This window comes from Brachycentrus maculatus, unplaced genomic scaffold (assembly GCF_059751285.1).
Source record: "Brachycentrus maculatus isolate JH-2025_06_01 unplaced genomic scaffold, ASM5975128v1 h1tg000165l, whole genome shotgun sequence".
Taxonomy (NCBI): domain Eukaryota; kingdom Metazoa; phylum Arthropoda; class Insecta; order Trichoptera; family Brachycentridae; genus Brachycentrus; species Brachycentrus maculatus.
Genome location: NW_028280918.1, coordinates 309,728 through 335,000, shown reverse-complemented (window position 1 = coordinate 335,000; position 25,273 = coordinate 309,728). Strand labels below are relative to the sequence as shown.

The 25,273-nt window shown below is 30.0% G+C and overlaps 1 protein-coding gene and 1 non-coding gene across 4 annotated transcripts in view; one reads left to right on the top strand and one right to left on the bottom strand.

The window, feature by feature from the left end:
- LOC148308462 (5-hydroxytryptamine receptor-like) overlaps window positions 1–25,273 on the top strand; it is a 196,449-nt gene that overhangs the window by 31,765 nt on the left and 139,411 nt on the right. The gene's annotated exons all lie outside the window — the stretch shown is intronic.
- On the bottom strand, window positions 17,017–17,089 carry TRNAM-CAU (transfer RNA methionine (anticodon CAU)). Its single transcript has one exon. It is a non-coding gene; the product is annotated as a tRNA-Met (tRNA).

Genomic DNA, 25,273 nt, shown 5'->3' with positions numbered 1-25,273 from the left:
GGAGTATATCACTATCCTCACAATTTCAAGACCCATAATGGCGTCAATTAGTAAAGACGTTGGACTAAAAAAGAGAAGAGTAACAGAAAAACTGAGAAGTTTTTAAAACAGATGGACTATAAACTATTTTTTATGGAATATAAAACAATCTTGTTTGCTATGAATAATGAATTAAATTTTGTTTTACGGCCCGGTAGGAAATCTCACTTCTAAAATCTGGCCCGGCTACTGAAAATCTTGGCCACCCATGACCTAAGCCAAATTCAAATGCCAGGGCATAAGTCCTGGAATGCTGAGACTTCTATCTTCCTTTGTATAGTAAAATCTAGGATATGATATAAATAAATAAGCAGTAATTGAAAATGATAAGTTAATCACATCTGGGCTAGGAAAGTAATTTTCTGTACCCATGTGTCACGTTTTTTTGTATTTTTTTTTAGTTATTAAAATACAATTTCATTAAATTGATTCGGCAGTCATTTTGTGGTAAAATTTTTCCATTTTTCATTAATGTTTTACTTTGTAAATACCACTGTTTCTTAAAATCTACACTCAAAAAATTTGGTGTTTGAAAATGATGTGGAATGCATCGAAACACGTATCACAAAAGATTTTAAGAAATAGTTGTATTTACGAAGTAAAACATTAATTAAAATTTAAAATATAAATCTAAAAAAATAATTGATGATCCTGTATTTTATAATTTTACATAGAAATATTTCTGACATCGTATTTTAATCTTCAGATTTTTTTTAATTTTAAGAAGGTTCAAATTTATTGTCAAAATATTACCGAAGCGGGGACTCCTTCGAAAAGCCTAGTTTCATTAATCTATTGACCATACGAACAAGCCATCTAGTCACCAATGAAGTTGCTCAGATAACTGAAGGGTATCATTTACCCTTCCATTGTCCCCCGAGAATAAAGCACTAGGGTGTTCTGCCCATTTAGACCCCACCCCAACAATTTTCCTGATAAAGTCAGCTTTCTTCTGCCTATAAAACCACGCAACGTCAATCCGTCTTTTTATTTCACTAAATATTTTTCAAGCATAAATGCTTGACCCGTTTTCCCCACAAAACGTTGAATTAATTTTTTTTAAATAAATTTACTGCTTTAAAAATTAATTTGAAAAAAAACATCAATTGATTTTTGAAAGACAGTATAATTTAAAAAGACATTTCTAAATGAAATCACATTTTTAAATCTTGTAATAATACCGTATTTCAAAATATATGACAAAAGTAGATAAAGACCCAAGAAAACTTGAGATGATAAAGCAATTCAAATATTTAAATGCAGTCAGGTTAAAATAAGAAGATATTTGAATGTGGAAGAGGCAAATACTATTTTAAAAAACAGAGTGAAGTAATGGTTGTTAGAAAGTTTTGCAAATGTAACACTAATTTTTTTTTTTTTAAACTGGTGCAGTGTTTTGATTCTATTTTGAGGTTAATAATTTAACTTCGTATTGTTGATAACTTCAATATTATTTAATGACTTTTATTTCCAGTAACTTTGGTATTTTTGGACCGGAAGTCTATGAGTATTGCTAAGAAAGTATCAAAAAGGTTTTTTAAATTGAAATAAGTAAAGTTAAAGTTATCTGCACAATGAAGTTAAAGCGTGAACTTCCATAAACCCAGTCCAGCAAAAGAAAAATATTTGATAACAGTAGATACTCAAATCACTAGACAGACTACTTACAAAGTATTTTTAAATCGCAAAAATTAAATATAACTTTCTTACTCTTTTATAGTTATATGGATCATTGGTGCTCTAAATTTAGGACAAGCCTGTTACGTAAGCTGCCATCTTGAGTTTTTCTTGTTTTTAACTACGTCTGAAAATGATAATTAACAAACTTTTTATTCATTTAATTCACCCTAACTTTAGTTGGTATTATGTTTTCCTTTGAAGTGAGATCGAATTATTCGACATAGACTAGCAAATCTTAATTATTTTAACCATCTCAAATTTACACATAATAATAATTTCCTGCCTTTTCAGATCAATCTTAAAAAATTGATCTATTTGAGATTGATCCCATGAGGAAATTATCTTAAGTAAATATTGTGATTATTTTTTACATTAATCACCACAGTACAACTCAGTACTGGTGCACAACGCAGTACTTGTACCAATACTAATGTACGAAAGTGAAGCATGGAGTTGGCAAAAGAAGGATAAAAGTAGACTTAACGCAATCCCTCTGACGAATGTATTTCAAAACGGTTTTCAGCTGTCAAAAAAATTACATCAATTACCGTTAAAATTCATTGAATTGTTTTAATATTTACTTTTAACAAAATTTAATAAAATTAAATAAAAAATAACCGATCGTTTTCTTTTCGAGATAAAATCATAATAAGCTTCGTTTTACGTTTATATTATACATGGAATTCATATTTTTTTTTTTTTTTTTTATTTATTTATTTATTTATTTTCATAATACATAGATACATTCAATATACATATTCATTTCATATACACATTTATTATACGTATTACGGCTCTTTAGGCATGGCCTGTGTTGAGCCGAATACTAACATGGTAATACAAGATTATATATTTTTTTTTTAAATTTTTAATATACATATATTTTTTTTAATGATTAGATTATAAACATAACATACAGGAGATACAAAAATAATTTATGTTTTAAGGTTTTTTAGTGTGATAATTACACCTGGACTTTAATTAATTCACTTTCCACCTTGTCCCTTCCAATGTTAAGTAACCATCGACGGACACTGTTCTTAAAGACCTGATCACTCCTGGAAATCTTAATGGTTTCGGGCAGCAAATTAAATATTTTTGGAGCGAGGAATGAAAAATTTTTTTGGGCAAAACTTGTTTTAATGGCTGGCCCAATGTAGTTTTTATTTAATGCTGCCCGGGTTCGAATAGTTTGTTGCGTTCTAACCTTTTCCATTTTATTCCAGAAGTGAATCAGTACTTCCTTGACGAACAGTTGCCGTACGTCTAGTACCGTATAGCTTGTAAATAGCTCATTGGAAGGGTGTTATTACCTCAAAACAATGCAAAATTTTGGCCACTGACAAAAAGGCTATTGTGTGAACAACTTAAAACTTCTATCTTTGTTATCTGCATGCTTACAGCCCTACAAATACACCCTTTACAGCTTAAATAATAATAATCACCTCTTATTTTTCATATTACCCTCAAAAAACACTAAGGGACGTTTTTTATATCCACTTATTTCCATTTAATCGGACGTCTAATACCTCGCATTTCCGCTTATGGTCTAATACTTGTCTGCTTAAATTTAACTTACTACTTCAGGATACTGACTACAAAGTAACGGTTATATTAAGATCACAATAACGTCATTAAGGGTAATACTTTATTTTAACAGTATTGCTGAATTTATTTTGGCTTTTCCATATGATACTAAACTCGTTGGAATTGTATTGGGCATTTTTAAATAATTCTTATTGTATTCTCAATATTATTAATATTTAAAGCATTTACTTTGTGGTTAGTCATTTTTACTTATTTATTTTTTTACAAAAATGTTAATAAAATTAGTATATAACCACTCACCGAGATTTTTACGCCTACCGGTTTCGAGACGTACCCGTCTCTTCGTCAGGACAATCACTAACACAGCATGCAAACAATACTACCCCTCACCACCATAGCACCATTTACACACTCAAAACTACACAAAATATATTTTGTGTAGTTTTGAGTGTGTAAATGGTGCTATGGTGGTGAAGGGTAGTATTGTTTGCATGCTGTGTTAGTGATTGTCCTGACGAAGAGACGGGTACGTCTCGAAACCGGTAGACGTAAAAATCTCGGTGAGTGGTTATATACTAATTTTATTAACATTTTTGTAAAAAAATAAATAAGTAAAAATTCTTATTGATTTTAGTTACTTTCATATGATTAAAAAAAATCGGCGGGTATGTATGAGGAGACGCATGAACGTGGAAGAGGCGAAGAATCTTTGCAAGGACAGAGTGGTGTGGCGCTCTATTCTCTCTGCCTATCCCTGCGGGGAAGCGGCGAGATGGTTAGTTAGTTAGTTAGTTTAAAAAAATCGTTTCTTGAATGTTTTTCGGAGATACTTCGTGGCACATTTTATAAACTATATGAAATTAAATTAAACAACTTTGTTTTAACCACTTTTTTATTATAAGTACACTTTAACGTGCCGGTTTTAACAAGAACCTTGTCATCATTAGGGTTTTTTTAATTCTTAAACATTAAAAACATTAAAATACTCATAATTAATTACATTCCCTTACCAAAGACTTCCACACACTCCGTAAAAAATCCTAAATGTTATTTTAATTGTGCATTGCGTAGCAACCCCAAATAACAACTACGAATTGAAGAAATCCATTATTTGTTAGAAATATTGATAATTTTCAAATCAATATTTCTAAACAAAAAACACAAATAATATATTCCAGTTAGGTAGTTTTCAACGGATACGAGTAGTAGTGAGAATAAATTATAATTACTTTATATACATGTACATTAGTAAAATAATTAATCGGTATCACAGACTATGAGTCAGAGTTTACAAGTTCTACCCTACTTTCCCACAACTCGATATTTTTTAATAACAGGCCCACAAATTTTCAAATGACGTGAATTTTCTATTTTCACTCTCTTTCAAATATGCCTTTCTTTTTTATTTATAAATCTGTGAGTGTACTTTTTAAAGCATTACTCCATGTTATTTTGTACATTAATATATATTTGTAAAACTAAATAAATTGTATGATTTATAATATATTTGAAGCACTAACTTTGTGATTTTCTATTTTATAATTAAAATGTAACTTTGTTTTAAAATCACTTTTAATATTTTATCATACCTTAATTATAATGTCCACCGGTTTCGAAGCTATCCGCTTCTTCATCAAGACTGATGAATCAGTCCGGGTTTTGTCGTAACCGACATCATCAGACTGGTGATATATATGTACTGTTATATATTTACTGCATATATTTATTGGTTACTTTATTTATATATATATCATAGTCATACAGGAGAAAGTGACCAAGTGCATTTTTTACAAAATGTGATTATTGACTATTTGATATTTTACTAGCTTAATATTACCCTGAAAAATTGCCAAAGCGATTTTAAACTGCTGTTTATTTCGTTAGTATCTGCTACAGTTTATTTCCTTAGTATCTTCACCGAAATGCTAAATTTATTCTCCACAAACGTTAAGTTAGTATGGATGTAAGTTAGACCATTTATACAGGTCAAAACCTACTGCGAAACAACAATATTTTAAACACAGAGTTTCCTTCATAACATCTCATATTTCTTTGACCGTTGCCTTGTTCTGACTTCAACGCAGAAATACGATACTTTTTCAGGGCTACGCAAACAGTGGAACTGACTAAAGTGACCGAATAATACATTTTATTTATTCATAAGGAGTCGAAACAATCGGCGGGTATGTATGAGGAAATACATGAACGCGGAAGAGGCGAAGAATGTTTGCAAGGACAGAGTAGTGTGGCGTTCTATTCTCTCTGCCTACCCCTGCGGAGAAGCGGAGTGATGGTTAGTTAGTTAGTTAGTGTTTATTTATAAATTCCTGCAGTCTAGATTTTTCTTCATTTCAATATCTTTAAAATAAATGTGAAAAGATTTTTTTTATATATTTAACTAAAACTAACTAACCAACCATGACGCCACTTCCCCGTAGGGGTAGGCAGAGAAAATAGAAAGCCACGCCAATCAGTATGTTCAAACAATCTTCTCTTCCTCCACATTCGTGCATCTTCTCATATATATCCGTTTATTCCCACTCCGGCTGTATGAAGTTGCAAAAGGAGCAAAAAAACAACAACAAAAATATTAAATGTATTTAAAACTATTTAAAAAAATATGCTTATTTATTTATAAATAACGTTTCAATAAAACTGAATTGTTCAAAAGTTGTGAAATGATTCGAAAATTCTGAAATATTGGGTTGTAAACCACAGAAAAAGTGGTTTACAACAATATTTATATCAAACTGAATTGTTGAAAAGTCCTGAAATGAATCGAGATATTTGAAATATTGGGTTGTAAACCGCAGAGAAAGTGAACATTTAAAAAGCACCGCTTTAATTTTTCTCCCTAAATCAAATGTTAACCACTCCCTTGGCACGTTACATTTGGTTCGCGCCCGAAACGTTACGCAATAATTGGTTCAGCGTCTCGGATATGAACAGCCAAAACTCTTGTGGTTGGCATCGCTATTTATCCGCTAGCAGTAGCCATAAAGTAAATTTCCTTACATGACAGTAATAGAATTATCGGTTTGGGATATAACTGCCAGGAGGAATTTCATTATTTCGTTATGTTTTGGTTACATTGGTTTAATCCAGTATGAATATTTTAAACCTTTTTAAAATCATTTCATTTGATCAATTATCCCATCCTATTTCCTCCATTGAGCTAGAATCTTCTTAGTTTCTAACTTAAAAGAGGCTTCTAGCTTATTTCTAAGAAAAAAAAACCAATCGATTCAATGATATCAAATATGTGCTGGATTTTTATGAATCGATTCGGCAGTCACTTTGTGGTCATATCGTTGCATTTTTTTTATTTTACTTGGTAAATACCACCAATTCATTCAAATATATTTTTACATGGAATCAAGAAACGTAAATTATTCAAAATATTTTAATGTCTCAATACTTGTTTACGAATCTGGAATAAAAACCCAGACTTCCTTATTTTTTTTCATCTTTGGTGAGATGTCAAAATGTAACTCCTAATAAGTAGATAGAAATAAAAGGGTTTCTGCAAAATAAAAGCTTTTCTCAATCCAACATTGATGATTGTTGTGAACTGTACTGTTTAATTAGTTTGATGAATATATCTAAGAGTTCTAAAAATTTGAGTTTTGTGGTTGTCATTCATGGGAAGAATGGTTTATGTTTCATTTGTGTAGAGTGATCACTTTACTAGCCCATGGCAGATAATAAGCCCTTTTATCACCAAGACTTAACTCCTTAGTAGAGAAACCCAGATTTGTGAAGAAGGTTTTGGACACACTAAAATTTGGTAAAAAAAACATATATTTTTTTACTCCTTTTATTACGACGAAAGTACTAATTTGCGTATAATGATGATACCTAAAATCGTACTTTTTTTAAAGAGAATATTCGGGTTTTTATTATTTACATAAATATTTCATTTCCATACTATATCTCATTATTAAAAATAGGTATCAAACTGTGGTAAAGTTGGTTCGAACTGAGAAACTCTGACTTAAGAGTACGCGACACTAACCACGGGACCACAACCCGACACTTTTATTGCTTGCATATTGACTTTGAATGCCGACAAATATTCTAGGAACCTACGAAAGATTTTTTTCAAGTCCATACTTTAGGCATGTATTGTATAACGTTTAATTTATTACTTACATAGTACTTAAGACAGATTTTAAATTAATCTTTCTTTATATGCGTGGAATTCATATTCCGCGTTTTTAAATTTACCTTATCTACAAAACTGCTACTAAAAATAAGTTATTAACTGCCATGTTTAATATAAATAAAATATAAACTTGTTTTCTGTACAGATAAGTTATATCTTTTTAATGTTTGTCATAAAATATTTTCGAGGTTACTACAAAATAAATAATATATTTGTTAATATTACACCGTTATGAAATTGAATAAAACAGATTGTATATATCAATAATAAGATTGTAATACGAGCAATTTTAAAAACCAATTGAATTACTAACAACAATTGATGATCATGAATCGTTTGATTTCAACCCATATCTTATAAATTGGAAGTGAAGTAATAATAATAAAACCCTTATCCACACCCCAATGATGCAAAGGGCACTGCGTCATATAAACGCAGTGTTATCTTGATCGTTTACACATGAAGGAAAGGTGATCAGCCCTCCGCTTCAGGTACCAGTCCAGAGTAATATTGAATAAATATGACAGTGAAAAAATCACTAATATTTATTTTACCCCCCTTGGGAATCGAACCCGGGACCTCCAGAACGATAGCCGAGCGTGCTGACCATTACACTACGGAGGCGGACATAATAATGTAATAAGTAATAATGTAAAATATTATTGATTAGAAAAATCCAGAAAACAAATATGAAAACGAGTTCATGATTGTTGTGTAACCATATTTTATTCTGCTACTACTGCTACAACTACTACTACTACTAATACCTTCACACCGTTCCTCTGCAGGGGTAGGCAGAGAGGATGGAACGCCATACTCTTCTGTCCTAATATACACTCCTAGCTTCCTTCACATCCATCTATCTGATTATAAAATATACGTGCCCTCTGATATATTTTATAATCATGGTCAAATTTGGAGATAAGCTGGTAAGATAATATTTTACTGCATCGTTTGGCTCAAAAAAGTATGCTTGAAATTGCTGAAATATGTGTTTGTTAGATGGTGAAACCTATAGGTGTATGCAATTAGTATAAAGTTTGTGATTTTATAAATATATATTCGTACGAATATTTTTATGTCATAAATACTTCAAATTCATAGTAATTGGATATATAAGGCGTAGTCATCCAAAAAAATGGAATATCGTTGTATGAGTTGAGATCCTTTTTCGTTGAATGTTTAATTTCGTCCTTTTTCTGGCAATGGCGTTGACTTGAAAGTGACAAGGATTTTGTCCCATGAGCAAGTGACCCATGTTTAAAAGGCACATCTAATAAAAGGGACATGGCAGTAATAAAAATACAAAAACACACATCACATAATAAATAGATTTAAGAGTACGTTAACTGAGAACATGTAGCATTTTCTGGCAAAAAAAGTTGTTTTGTCTTTTTTTTCAAAGGAAAAAAATATATGAATTTTATTTTTATATCTCTAATACAGATGAAGAATAATAAAGAAGATAGGGCATTTACAGTAAGTAGAACCATTGTTATTGGCTAGTTCAAGTGATTACTTTATACACTTTGTAACATTCACCATTTTTCCCATGATTGACAACCACACTACTCAAATTTTACAATTTATGTTAATATTATAAATATATTGTTTATTTTCAATATTAAACTTTGTTTTAAAATCACTATAAATATTTTATTATAACTTAATTATAATGTCTACCGGTTTCGATCTAGCGTCGCACGTATATTTATATACAAACATTTATATAAATATAATATAATATAATATAATATATATATATATATATATATATATATATATATATATATATATATATATATATATATATATATATATATATATATATATATATATATATATATATATATATATATATATATATATATATATATATATATATATATATATATATATATATATATATATATATATATATATATATATATATATATATATATATATATATATATATATATATATATATATATATATATATATATATATATATATATATATATATATATATATATATATATATATATATATATATATATATCGTCCGCCTCCGTAGTGTAATGGTCAGCACGCTTGGCTACCGTTCTGGAGGTCCCGGGTTCGATTCCCAAGGGGGGTAAAATAAATATTAGTGATTTTTTCACTCTAATATTTATTCAATATTACCCTGGACTGGTACCTGAAGCGGAGGGCTGATCACCTTTCCTTCATGTGTAAACGATCAAGATAACACTGCGTTTATATGACGCAGTGCCCTATGCACCATTGGGGTGCGGATAAGGGTTTTATTATTATTATTATATATATATATATATATATATATATATATATATATATATATATATATATATATATATATATATATATATATATATATATATATATATATATATATATATGTGTGTATAAATAATAAACACATATATTTTTCCACAAATTCATCTAATGGACCCACTGACGTAAAATCATAAAAGTTAAAGCATTTATCAATCCAATTTTTTTTCGCTTTACATTAAGGATTCAGCTCATGTGTAATATTTCAAAGACGAATGGTCTTGATTAATGGACCCAAATCCCAGACGATGGTATTATACCCTATACCCATACAGACGCACACGGATATACCGAAAACCCTTTCCGTAGATCACAATCGGTATGAAATACTGGGAAGATAATAGAAAATATAAATACCGTATAACGTATGTAAGAACTTCAACTCATTGTGCAAAACAATAGGCCTTATCGTAATTAAGAAGAAGATAAGAAATTGTGCGTAATTTAACTTTCTTATGTAGATATGAAGATCACAATAATATTATATGATAAACGTTATAAAGTAAGATATATTATATTGTATATACGTACAAAATAATGGATTTTAATAATAGGAAGGATCTAGTTGGAGCGACAATGTGAGTTTGTGTGTGATATAACTTTTTGTCGGAGAATCGTTTTATTTGTAATAATTTTTAAATATTTTAAGTAATTCGAACGAGTGAATAATAAATAGGATAACAAGTTTATGAGACAAATGTGGTTTATGATACAAGCAGAGGACGACCGAGGAAAACTAAGCATGATCTTTTTTTAATACTTAAAAGTAGTCGAAATAAAAGGCGGGTATGTATGAGTAAGATAAAATGAATGAAAATGAAAGAGGCAATGATATTTTATAAACGAAAAAAAATAATTCATTAGTTAAAAGCAGTGTGAATGATCAAATAACCAAAATATTTCAAAATAACGAGACTGTAAATAGATGAAAATAAGGAAGGCAAATGACATTGGATCAGATATGAAGTCGAGGGTTAAAAAAATGAGGAAATCATGGAAGAATGATATTTTGGATGAATACGGCTCCAAAGATAGATATAAAAAAATAAAATCTATAACTATTGAAAAAGAAAAGATGTTTTGCGCGAACTAACTAATAAACTTACAAAAAATGAATAAATAAATCCTTCATCAAAACTGTAATTGATAATTACCCCGTACTTTATATTTTGGTAATTAATGTTCTTACGAGAAATTTAATATTTGAAATGGTTACATTTACAAATCATCCAGTTTACCAATCAGGGTATTCAAATATTTTACAGATTTTCTATTGCACGAATACTTTATTTTCTTTTAACAGTTGGAATATCGTTCGTTCTATCGTAAACGTACCATTGCCTTAAGTAGGTATTTAATATGTGAAACATCCTAATAGCGTGAAAGCTTTGTTTTGCGCTTATAAAGGTTTTGGTTGTATCAATTAGTAAACGGATTTACCTTTAAAAGCTAATTATTAAGCTTAAGTAAATTATTAACATTCAATTTATTTTACCTTGTACGTGTACACATCCAGCCAATACTTATGTGTAAATACCTTCAAGGATAACGATGGAATTAAATATTTCTCTAATCCTTCGCCTTTACTTTGTTTCACCTTGGAAATGGTACATGTTGTCTAAAGTAGTCTAATTATATAAACTTTTAAAGCTCTAAAACCTTTATTTGTGTATTATATAATAAATTTCCAATTTAAAAGCAAAATATTGCTAGAGGTTAACCCGTTGTAAGATTCAAAGGTCTCAAGAAAGGCATTTTGAAGTTAAAAGGTCTATAAGTAACGTAAATAAGGGAACATTATTTTTTTTTCAATAAAAAATCACCGTTTGTTTAAGTGCTTCATTGGGTTCTGAGTACTTTGGGATAAAAATGTAAAATACTTATTTAAAAAAAATATTTATTTTGAAACTGAAACACTAACTTCTTAATTAAATATTTTTAACTCTATTGAAAAGTAAGTATTTTAATTGTAAAATATTAATTAACATACATCAATTACAAGATTAATGCGAACAATCCTTATCTTCAACTGACATTAAGATCCAATAATAAATTTGGAAAGTCCATTCAGTGATGATATATATTATTTCAATTCATTTTAGGACTAAATCTGGCATCCAAACATATGGCAGAATATCATATGTTTTATGATTATTTTTTTATCCAAAGGAAATGTGTTATATTTATATAGTTTGAGTAAACAAATACATTTTAAATGGAGTGTTATTAAGAATTGTCTAAAAATATCAATATTTTTAAAAAAGTAAATAACTTTGCGTTTTACATTACCTACCTAAGAAATTTAGTCTAGGAAAAAAAACATAATACAAGGTAGGAATGATCTTATACGAGTATACATTTCTAGTAAATTGTATTGAATGTCACGGATTTGTGAGGCGAATGATGAATGTTGAATGTAGCGAAAGATAATAAAACTTTTCCGTTCTAACCAACAAAGGATGTTTTTTTTATACTTTTTACGTCATCCAAAGCTCTTATATCATCCAACTTTTTTCCCAATACCCTTGACATAAATGTTAGTCGTTTTCAACCAATTCTTTGATATAGGTTATTTTATAGGATATGACAGAATTGTTACAGCATTTTTCTGAATATTTTCCACACCTATAATATTTTACTTTTTACTTGCATGATGCGTTATTGATTAACTAATAATTATATTTACATAAATAAATTCTTAAAAATAATATTACCAACAATTGTATTAAGCTTTAAAATATTAATTCTCTAAAATATTGCCATGTCAATAAATTCTTACTTTCCCAGAAAATAAATATAATGGTACATACCTAGATCCCCCATTAGCTACTGTTGTCTCCCATAAATTATTGCTGCACGTGTTAAAACTGTCACTTAGAATTGTATAGCTATATAAGGACCGTAGTCCACTTGATCTTTACATTAGTTTTATAATGCCCTAACAAGGCGAAACAATTGTCACAATAGAATTTTTTTATGTGTTTTTGTTAATAAAATACAACTTAGTAGATTCAAAAATCTGTGTTTGATTTAAAATTAATCCAAAAAATATTTTATAACACTGAACTTACTTTAAATCATAATTGTATGATTGGTACATATATTAATATTGTTTCGTCCATATCTGAAATATTTAGGCGGTCAAATTATTTTCGTTATTTAGAAGAAAGAAAAAAGCAATTTTAAATTCATATCGATTATTGCATTTTATAAATTATGTGTGTATTTATAATTTTAAGTGTATTTATTCATTCACTAATCCATATGTGTTCCTAAATGGAACATAAAGAGTTCACAAATTGGCTCCTTTATAGGCTCCCAGCTCCCTTGCATCCTCTCATATTAAGTCCGAGTCCCGAAGTTCAGATGAGAACTGCCGACGGATTGTCAACAGTGGACGTCCTGAATTGTTTGTGCGGCAAAAACCTGATGCCTTGTAAAAGAGAATTTGATTAAGGTTCTCGGGAGGCGTGCAGAGTACATGGTCCAGCTAACTAAATAGACTTTTCTTAATGACAGTTGCGACCATGGGTTGCTGCATCCTTTGCTGTATTTTCTCGTCACTCGCAAAGTCAAACCATACTTAGTAATTAAAAAAATCGCAGGCAATTTATTCTAACTAATATACGCACTCTTTACACGCACACACACACCATTTACAAGGAGATTTGTTTTAACCTTTTTTCAAAAGACTTTCATTGACAGATCACGCTTTTGTGTTAAACTATCGTGGTAATTTTGTTCAATATTTTTTTTGACAATTCATCATGTAAAGAATAACGCTGCAACAAAATTATTACAAATATAATTAAATTTGTTTTTTTTTTATATAATTTGTAGTAAAATTCGAACAATTGCTTACTACACAATTTGAATATTTTTAATGTATTATATATCTAATCACTCTTACCGTGACCTAATGGCTTATCTATAGGAAAAATAAGAGCATCTATTTTGTTCGATATCCATCTTAAACGAATTTTCTGAAGCCCATTTCTGAAATCCAATGTTTTTGTTACATTCCGTACTATATAATATTTAAGCTCCTCTATGATATGAAATGATTCCACCAAACCGGAAGGGATGAGGGCTAGAGGGTGTGTTTTCAGGATTTCAGTGGATCTACCCTTTCCATCATCAGATCCAAGGGTACATCAATCAGTGCCACATTCAGCCCCTCCCCTGTACGAGACAATCCTTCACTAGTGATCGCTAGCAGACGAAATTCGTGGAAATTTTTAATTGATTGTCAATGATAGACGTGTTTGTATTTGCCTCGCAACTTTTTTTATCGTATCATTTTTTTGTTGAATTCGCTTAACTTGATAATGAATCTTAATTTACGCTTCTCACTCAAAAAAATTGTTTTGCTCAGAATACATGGAACTAACGCAGTGTGTGTATACATATATATTAACATATAAATATATAAATATATATATATATATATATATATATATATATATATATATATATATATATATATATATATATATATATATATATATATATATATATATATATATATATATATATATATATATATATATATATATATATATATATATATATATATATATATATATATATATATATATATATATATATATATATATATATATATATATATATATATATATATATATATATATATATATATATATATATATATATATATATATATATATATATATATATATATATATATATATATATATATATATATATATATATATATATATATATATATATATATATATAGAAATCTATGTGTGTGATTATAATCCAGGATTTGGACCTCACATACTAATAAAATAGTTTCTGTTCAATTAAAAGCTTCTTTTCATCTCACCAATAGATGTCTTCAGTGAAGTTCTAGTGATTCAAGAATAATGTTTCGAAATTGATTCATATATATAGAACTTTCAAGAATTTGAGTAGTGTGGTTGTCAATAATGGGTAGAATTGGTGAATGTTACACGTGTGTAAACTGATCACTTAAACCAGCCTATGACGGTCATCAGCCCCGTAAATGTTCAGACTTTCATATTCTTCTTCATCTTTGATGAGATGTCAAAAAACTTATATCAGTATGTGAGGTCCGAATCCTGGATTATAAACACACAAGTATTTAGACACACTCAAAATGTTATAGATAATAAATGAAACCGTTTTTAATAATAATAAAATAATACATAAATTAAGCTGAAATTCTTTTAGGGAAGGATTACTTCGTATTTATTATTTCCGAAACGTCAAGGCAAAACGTTACAAAGGGTCTTTACCGCATTAAGTACCCACAAAAGTACTCCTATCTCTTTCCAACAACGGAAAGTATAATACGTTATGAAGGGTGCAAATGTTACCGTATTTATGTGACACTTCAGCTGTTGATTTATTGTATCACACTTCACCTTCTCATTGAATCATTTTCAGAACACACACCCCCTTCCGTATTATGTAATGTGTATTTGGTAACATATTACATATTATATTAACCTTACACAAATATAAACATATCGCTCACTCCTTTCAACAACGTCATATATCAAAACAACTTGAAAGTTTAAGGATATAATGAAATGTATTAAAAATAAATATCAAGCCACTTATTGAACTTTTTACTCTGCAACAGATCTTTTGAAGTAAAACCTAAATGTTTTTTCTTCATTTGAAAAATATTAAGTATATTTAAAAAAATAATTAAACAATACCTTTTCTTCAAAATGCAAAAACAACACTTTCTGCCCTGTAGCAGGTAAATATTAAGGTTAAAAAAGCTTCTTTTGCTGGGATAAAGCACATTTTCTGGGCATTCCGAAAACATGCACAACTGAAAATTAACGATTTTTTATATATGACGTTGTTGAAAGCAGCGAGCGATATGGCTATTTTTAAATCATGATTGTTTTACTTTAAAATGAAAAATATTATTTTTCTATTAACCCTTATTTGCACCTAATGGTGCATAGGGCACTGTATCGTATTGACGCAGTGTTATTTCGATCATTACTTATATGAAGGCAAGGTGCAAGCACTTCTGCGCTTCAGGGACCGTTCCAGGGTAACACTAAATAAATATTTATAATAGAGTGTAAAATGTAAAGAAAAATATAACTCATATTCAACTAATAAGTTTTAATTATTAAAAAAAAGTTTACAAATAAAAATTACTTAAAAATGTCCTTAAAGAGTCATCTTACAATATTTTATGTCAGTGTATAATTAATTTACATAATTGTGTATGGAAATTATAAAAAAAAATTATAGCAATAAAATGTATAATTTGCAAGTGTAAACTTAGTTCTTTTTTATTTACTGATATACATACTTGTCAATCCATGAAACTTTTACAAGCGTCTTCGACAAGCAGTACAGATGACAAATGTAGCGTCTCTTTGAATTTAAGATATTTATAGGAGTATTTTGTGTAGCTTTAATTATTTATAGCACTGTAAATCGTGATCACGAAATACGGAAAATAACCAGTCTTTTCAAATATACAAGATTTAATTACTGGAATTTCACAGAACATTACTTAGAAAATACATTTAAGAAAATAAACAAAATCGAATAATAATTTACCTCGTAGGATAATAAAATACAGCAGCATATAGATACATATAGTATACATGAAAATAAAAATATGTAATACTCTCCATATCACTTTTGTATTAACAAAAGTGGTATTACACAAAGTGAACGATGAATGATAAGGAGAGTTTTTACAGTATCATTTTACCATACCACAAAGTTAACAATGCTTTTAATATAAAAAATAATTATAAAACCCTTATCCGCACCCCAATTATGCATAGGGCACTGCGTCATATAAACGCAGTGTTATTTTGATCATTTACACATGAAGGAAAGGTGATCAGCCCTCCGCTTCAGGTACCAGTCCAGGGTAATATTGGTTAAGTTTAACAGTGAAAAAATCACTTATATTTATTTGACCCCCCCTGGGAACCGAACCCGGGACCTCCAGAACGGTAACTTTTAATACACAAATTTTTAAAATATGTCATTAAAATCTCAACATAAGTGAAGAAGAATATGGAAGTACAGGCATTACTTATTTCCACCAAAAAATTAACGATATTAAATAAATCCTGAAAGTTCATTGAAATCTTTCAATTCGTATTTTTTCAGAATTTATTAAAACAAGGTTAGCGAAATGACGTGTTAGCGAAAAAAACAAAAAATGGAACTGCACATTTAGATTGTTTAATAATTTTTTGAAAAAAAAATGCCCCGGGTGAGGCTCGAACTCACGACCTTAAGATTATGAGACTTACGCGCTGCCTACTGCGCCACCGAGGCCTGTGAGCCACGCGGCAAAATGAATGTATAATAAATACGACGAGTATTTTTATCTCCAGAGGCGTGCGTGGTATCTTTTGTTATCTTGTTGGCGCATGTATAAATAGGATCTCGCTGCGCTATCAATTTGTGAAGTAATTAGCAAACGCAAATAGACACAGAAGCTTCTAAGCGTTAATAAATCAATTCTGCATATGACAGAGAATAATTTATTTTTGGATTTAGAGTGTAACAAGCCGAACAAAATTTTGTTAGCTGATACTCGAATAAGAATAACATCAAAGCCTTTATTATCTAATATGTCATCTATATAAATAATAATAAAAATAATAATAAACCCTTACCGCACCCCAATGGTGCATAGGGCACTGCTTCATATAAACGCAGTGTTATCTCAATCATTTAGACATGAAGGAAAGGTGATCAGCCCTCCGCTTCAGGTACCAGTCTAGGGTAATATTGAATAAATATTACAATGAAAAAATCACTTATATTTATTTGACCCCCCCTGGGAATCGAACCCGGGACCTCCAGAACGGTAGCCGAGCGTGCTGACCATTACACTACGGAGGCGGATAAGTCTCAATATAAATAATAATAAAAAATATTCTTAATTGTTGAACATCTTAACTCTCCTTAAAGTATTCACCAATTGCTTCGAATTTTTGTAAAAATATCGCATTCAAAGATGCGAGTGTTTTTACATATCTGTGTCAGAAAAAAATCCGCATTTTGTACTGCGTTGTAGTATGTTGATAACTCCTGCGCTTCATGGACGACATTAAATAAATATAGAAGTGTTAAATCACTAATATTTGTTTTTATCCCTCCCCCCTAGGGATCGAACCCTGGCCCTCCAGCACGGTAGCTAAACACGCTAACCATTACACCACGGAGGCAGACAAATATTAGTTTTAAATATTTTTTGACATCTTAGATAAAGAAGAATATGGAAGTCTGTATATATATATATATATATATATATATATATATATATATATATATATATATATATATATATATATATATATATATATATATATATATATATATATATATATATATATATATATATATATATATATATATATATATATATATATATATATATATATATATATATATATATTTATATATATATATATTTATATATAAATATATATATATATATATATATATATATATATATATATATATATATATATATATATATATATATATATATATATAAACGCATATACTTTATAAATAACGTTAAAACATGTAATCCGTAAGAACGTTAAGCAAGCCCATTACGTCTATAAGCGTAAACCGCTGCTAAGTGGTGAAGGAATAAGGGATTACTCTTAATATAACCTTCAGATTAAATAATACTATGATTTTTGACCTGAATCATTCAATAAATTATTGGTCAGAATCCATTATTAGGGGTCCAATATATATAGTATAGATAATTTATCAAAGCTCTGCCAGCAAATTAATGGAGATTAATAGAGATAATGGGATCCACCGAACTGAGTAAGGCTCCTAATCACACCGGATTAAATAGTATGGCAGATTATTCACCTAACTATGGGGTAACTTGGCCCCGCGGGCTAATTGAATGAATTTGTATCATTTATAAGGATTATAGATACGTGCAAACTTGCGGGACGTATGACGTAGGTACACGCATGTTTATCGGAAGGCCAACTCGTGGTATTCCACTATGGTTTCCCCCGCATGCCCGCAAATAAACCTGGCTTAGTTATTATCACCGCGAGATTAAACGTTCATTTGTTATAATTCGAATCAAAACATATGAACAATGTCACGATCATTTGAAAATACTCTTAGCAAATAAAAAAAAGTCACTAATGAGTTTTCAAACATTTATTTTATTTATTTATTTATTTCAAAACATTTTACATACATAAGTCATATATACATAAATATTCCCGATGAGTAATTTCTATTTCTCGTTTTGGAACATGGGATTATGGTCAACAAGACTTGAACACAAATAATAAAGTAACAAAAAATATATTTTTTTAAATAACCAAAACTAATACTAATACATGGCAAAATATAAAAACAATAAACAGGTATAATAAATAGGCATAAGAAGCGTATTTTAAAAAAAAAAATAGATAAACATAAGATAAGAAGCATATTTAAAATAATCAAATGAGAAAATATAAAAAAATGAGAAAATATAACAAATGAGAAAATATTAAAAACTTAAGGTAAAAACAAAAAAAAAAATAAAGAAAGAATTGCTAAAACCGGTCCCTTAATTACATTTCCATCTTTATATTTTAGTAATGATCATATTTGGTCACCGTGACTGAGGTTCCGGGTTGGATATCCGGACAGAGGTTCGATAAATTTTATTTATTATATAATTTATTGGACGCGTAATATGGATTCTGGCCGATAATTTATATCCAAATATGATTTCTTGAATGTTTTTTGCAAATACTTTGTGACACATTTTTTAAACTTTATAAAATAAGACACTTTGTATTAACCACTTTTTATTGGTACACTTTTTCCAAGTGGTTTCGATAAGAACCTTGTCATCATCAGGGTTTGTGCACTAATTCTAAAATATTTAAATACTCATAGTTAAGATGATGATGACAAGGTTCTTGTCGAAACCGGTTGGAAAAAGTGTACCAATAAAAAGTGGTTAAAACAAAGTTGTTTTATTTTATAAAATATGATTTCGGTCAATAATCGTAGTATTTTTTAATCAATGTATATAAATAGATCTTTTTACTCTTATCCGAACTTAATGGTGCATAGGGCATTGCATCATATTGACGCAGTATTATCTTGATCAGAACTTATATGATATCAAGGTTAAGGGACAAGACCAGGGTAATATTAAATATTAGAGTGTAAAATCACTAATCATTATTTTTACCCCCCCCTTGGGACTCGAACCCGGGACCCTCGGCATGGTATTGAAACACGCTTACTATTACACCACGGAGGCGGATAAATACAAACATAAAACCTTTTGTATGTATTTTTTTTAAACTGACCGTTTTAATGTTTGTATTGCCCTACCCTGTAAATTCACGTGATTTGTGTCGTGTAACGTGTCAACTCCCTGTACAGAAATTTGAAACATGAACATTGCTAAAATGTTTGCAAAAGGGTGCGTTACATCATCATCCCCCACTTAAAGAGGCAGATTTTTTGCGATAACGCACACACACGAGTTTATTACTAAAAGGCTGGTCAGCTACTTCCGCCCGTAATATACTTTTCAGGGTTGAAAATCAAATGAACGTTAAATTAAAAAGCGTCTTTAGAAAAATTTTCGAAAGGAAAGGTATCCATAGAACAGTGATTCCCAAAGTGGTCTCTATCGACTCCTAGGGGTCTATGACAACCTGCAAGGGGTCTACGTCAGCGAAAAAAAATTTGGGGGTCCATGAAATGAAAATGGAGGTCCACGATAGTGGATCTCAACACATACACTGATAATACCTATTTACTTACATCATACTATCTTATAATATCGAGAATATAAAAAAATAATATGTATATAAGAAAATATTTTAAAAAATATAAATAGATAGTATATCACACAAATTATAGTGAGTCAGTGTTATTTTGTTTGAGAGTGCTGGATTATTAATTGACATGTGTTTTTACTTTAAGTTTTTGACACTAAACTTCACTACAGTTAGAAATTTACAGGAAATCTATATCAGGTAAGTAGGGGGCCTACCTAACACGGAAAAACATAACAAGGGGACTACGACACAAAAATGTTTGGGGAACTCTGCTATAGAACATTGTTGATCTTTGTTTAAAGGTACGTCAATTTTTTCCAGCATTGATAATACGTAATTTCTTTTGCGCAATACAATACTATTACCTGTATACATGAAAAAGAAGGTATTTCACAGATAACTAAACGTAATTTACCATGTTTAAGGTCCGCCCTCGTAAACTTTGTGAATCGCCGAAGCAAGGAATAAAATTTAAATAAATAATTGTATTTGAGCTTCGCGCTCGCTTCGTTTGGAAAAAAAAACGTTTTTCAATAAAACTGTAAGAGAAAACTTCCAGATAAGTGTTTCAATGTTTGGCGGTAAAATGACCCAACCCACATTCAAGCAAACATCTTATGTACACGTGAATATTTTAAACCATAGCAACTTTATTATTTATTGAACTCGGTACCGACAACAACGTAGCCATACGCACTTACAACTACATAGAAAGCTCTCCCAACCACATTATCGGATCTGATACAGAAGAATCTAGGCTTCCTTACTAGATCTTGCAAAACAGTTGAATTTTCTGAACTAAGTTTCACAAATTTTAAGAAAATATGAAACAAAATTATATCCCGATTTCACTGTGAATTTACATTTAATAGCTTTCAATGTCTCTGTCACTGCCAATCTAAATAAATACAAGTTTGTAAAACCATCAAGTCTGGGAGTGCTCCAGTGAAAACAATGAAAGGGATTAGTAGTTAGTTCGTTTAGTCTAGATCCAATTCCAACCCAACGTTAGCCGATACACAGACGCCTTCACAATCCCGACCAGCACAGCACACAGATACGGAACAGTACCAAGGCATTTGCATTCTAACAGCGTGATGGTGGCAGTAGTAGTAATATTTATTTATTGTAACTGCAGACAGCTGGTAGAATTCCATATTGGATTGTTGGGTAATATATCCAAAATCAAATACGGTTATTGGATTGAATTCTTGTTTTATTTACATATATCGCTCACTCCTTTCAACAACGTCATATTTCAAAAAACTTGATTTTTCAGGAGATAAAGTTTAACCATAAAATAAAATGTATCAAAAATAAATATCAAGCCACTTTTGAACTTTTTACTGTGCAAAAGATCTATTTAGGTAAAACCTGAATGTTTTTTCTCCATTTAAAAAATATTTAGTGTTTTTAAAAAATAAAATTAAACAATACCTTTTATTCAAAATGCAAAAACAACACTTTCTGCCCTGTAGCGAGTAAATATTAAGTTAAAAATATGCCGCTTTTGCTGGGATATAATACATTTTCTGGGCATTCCGAAACATGCACAACTGAAATTTGACGATTTTTGATATATGACGTTGTTGAAAGGAGTGAGCGATATAATATGTAACGCATTTCATCTTCAATCCAATAACCGTATTTAATTTTGGATGTATTACCCAACAAGTAGTAATAGTCTTCTTTGTGGGTTGCAATCTTTGTGATGATTGATTTGCTTAATTAATAGTCAATCTCTACCGACTCTATCCTCTGTTCATCTCCTCAACTCGGCGTACCTGCTACAAAGCATGACGGAGATAATTTGGTCCATATACTCGTAGTTTAAGCGGGGTCGTCCTCTGTATTTTGTGCTTTGGCACTCGCCCTCCACAATTGTAAGAAGCAGGCCTGTGTATTTATATTATGATTTATCTATTTGGCTCGCTGTTGTGTTACTTAATTTTGTAATCATCTAAGTAAGACTCCCCAGCCCTGCTTAATACCTCGTTGTTACCTACATGTTTCGACCAATGATCCCTAACATACGCCTGTAGCACCACATTTCAAACGCCTCCAGCCGGCTCAGTTCTGCCTACCCGATATTCCACGTTTTGCTACCATACAACAGTATGTTCCTGAAAAAGAATCTTTTCCTGATTAATTTATTTTTACGAATTATGATGTTCTAATGACACTGTACTTTTTTTTTAATATGTTCAGTTTTCAGAGTTAGGCTACTGTTCCGTTGAGTACTACAGATATTCTGCCAAGAATAAATATAAAAGAAACATAAAATACCTTGTATTTCTCTTCGTTAAGAATGCAAATATTCGATTACCCACAATTTGATTATAAAGTTATGTAAATGACTATCCATTTCCGATACCACTGGGAATTAAAATGTATTTTAAACCGTCATAAGTTTTGGATTCGTTCAATTTAAATTTATAATTATCATACCTTTTTGAAAATTATTTTCCTTTTATCTTTCTCCTCTGTACAGCTTTATTATCAATTAATATTTGAAAAGGGTGCTACGAATGTTTTACGTAGCGTTATTTCAATCGTAAAATATATTCATAAAGGTTCGAGATGCGTGCAAGGACATACATTATACATCGAATTTCCTAGAAGTTTGATGTTAAAACTAATTCTATCTACCAACTTACTAATCATCACGCTGCTTCCCCGTAGTCGTAGGCAGAGAGAAAAGAACGTTACACAAATCTTTATTTGCTTACAATCTTCGCCTCTTCCACACTCTCCTTATGCATACCCGCCAATTATTCCGGCTTCTGACCTAACCATGGGGATTGAGAGATTGTCAAGTGGCTTGCAGTCCTAAAAATCTAATAACAGTCTCCGTGGCATACTTGGATAGATGCTCGAATGCAAAACTGGCATCGCAGGTTCTATTCCTGTCAAATGCAAAAGAAAAAATATTTTTGGTTGGATTGGGTGTTTGTGGTGTATTTTACATATTTACTTTCCCTATCTTTACAATCCTACCTGCAGATAAATGAGCCTTTAAAAAGTAAAGGCTTTAAGGTCTTACTAACAACTAACTTACTAACTTACTAACCATTACGCCGCTTCGCCGCAGGGGTAGGCAGAGAGAAGCCACACCACTCTGTATTTGCAAACATTCTTTGCCTCTTCTACATGCATGCATCTCCTCATACATACCCGACGATTATTACGACTATTGACCCGGCCGCTTTCAAGTATTTGACATACCTGATTGTGCCAAGTTTTCTTCGGTCTTCCTTTTTTTTATATTACCAATGACCCAACAATGATAGCCAAAAAAAAATTTTTTTTCTATATTTTGGAATTTATAATTTTATATCTGCTATTACAAGACCAAAAATCTTTTTTTTTATAAACCGTTTATCTTCTTACTTGTAGGTTCAAAGCATCAAATTTAGCTAAAATTCGGTGTAATTGTTGAAACTATTGTTAGGAGAATTATAACGTTTCTTTATATTCGACGTATTCTATTCGTACCCATATAATATTAATGTTTCATCTTTACCAAAAAAAATCGTCATAGACAACTATAATTTTGACACTCTCTCCTTGTCACTTATCGTTTACTTTGTGTAATACTTCAACAATAAATCTACTCCAAAACCATTATCTTATAAGTTTAAAAAAAAATAAAATAAAAAACCCTTATCCGCACCCAATGGTGCATAGGGCACTGCATCATATAAACGCAGTGTTATCTTGATCGTTTACACGTGAAGAAAAGGTGATCAGCCCTCAGCTTCAGGTACCAGTCCAGGGTAATATTGAATAAATATGACAGAGAAAAAATCACTTATATTTATTTTACCCCCCTTGGGAATCGAACCCGGGACCTCCAGAAAGGTAGCCGAGCGTGCTGACCATTACACTACGGAGGCGGACATCAGGTTAACTACAGACAATATAAAATACAAAGTAAACTATTAATTTGTTCTAGATTTGACTTTACCAAACTTCCAAATTATTAATTGCCCTCTTGAGTCTAGTGATGTGTTTACTTTTTGTTAATTTTGAATCATTTTACAGTCCTCTCTGCTGCTAAGTAAATTACAGGAGTTAACGTTAAAATAAAGAGTAGACTTTACAAACAGAGATTTGGCTTGAAGTATTGGCGTAGTTAATAATGCTATGAATTTCTGAGAGTTCTGAGAGAAAAAAAGGAAAGGTTTACATTAATTTAAAGAACGCCACAAAGACAATCCCTTAAATGGAAATTTTATGAAAAAAATTCAACTTAATTAATTGAAAATAGTGTTATTTTAATAATTTAGAATACCAAATTACTAATATTTGTTTTATGGGTTGAAAAAAAATAAGCTTAATTCATTTTGCAGTTATTTATTTTTAAATTTTCATTGAAATCTCAAACAAAAACTCAATTCCTTCATGAAGGCTTCTGCTAATAAAAATCTGTATCTTGAATAAATAATGTTGCTGATGAATTAACATGCAGTATATTTTTCCGTAATATCTGTTAAACAGATTTTTTACTTCAAGTTGGACGTTTTACAAACCAAACTGGACGACTTGTAAATCAAAATGGACATTTAGAAATCAAATTGGATGTTTTACAAAATTAATTGGAAGTTATGTTGTATTTTATAAAAAAAAATTACAGTTTTTTTTAATTTACTTAAAGCACTACTCATGATTGAAA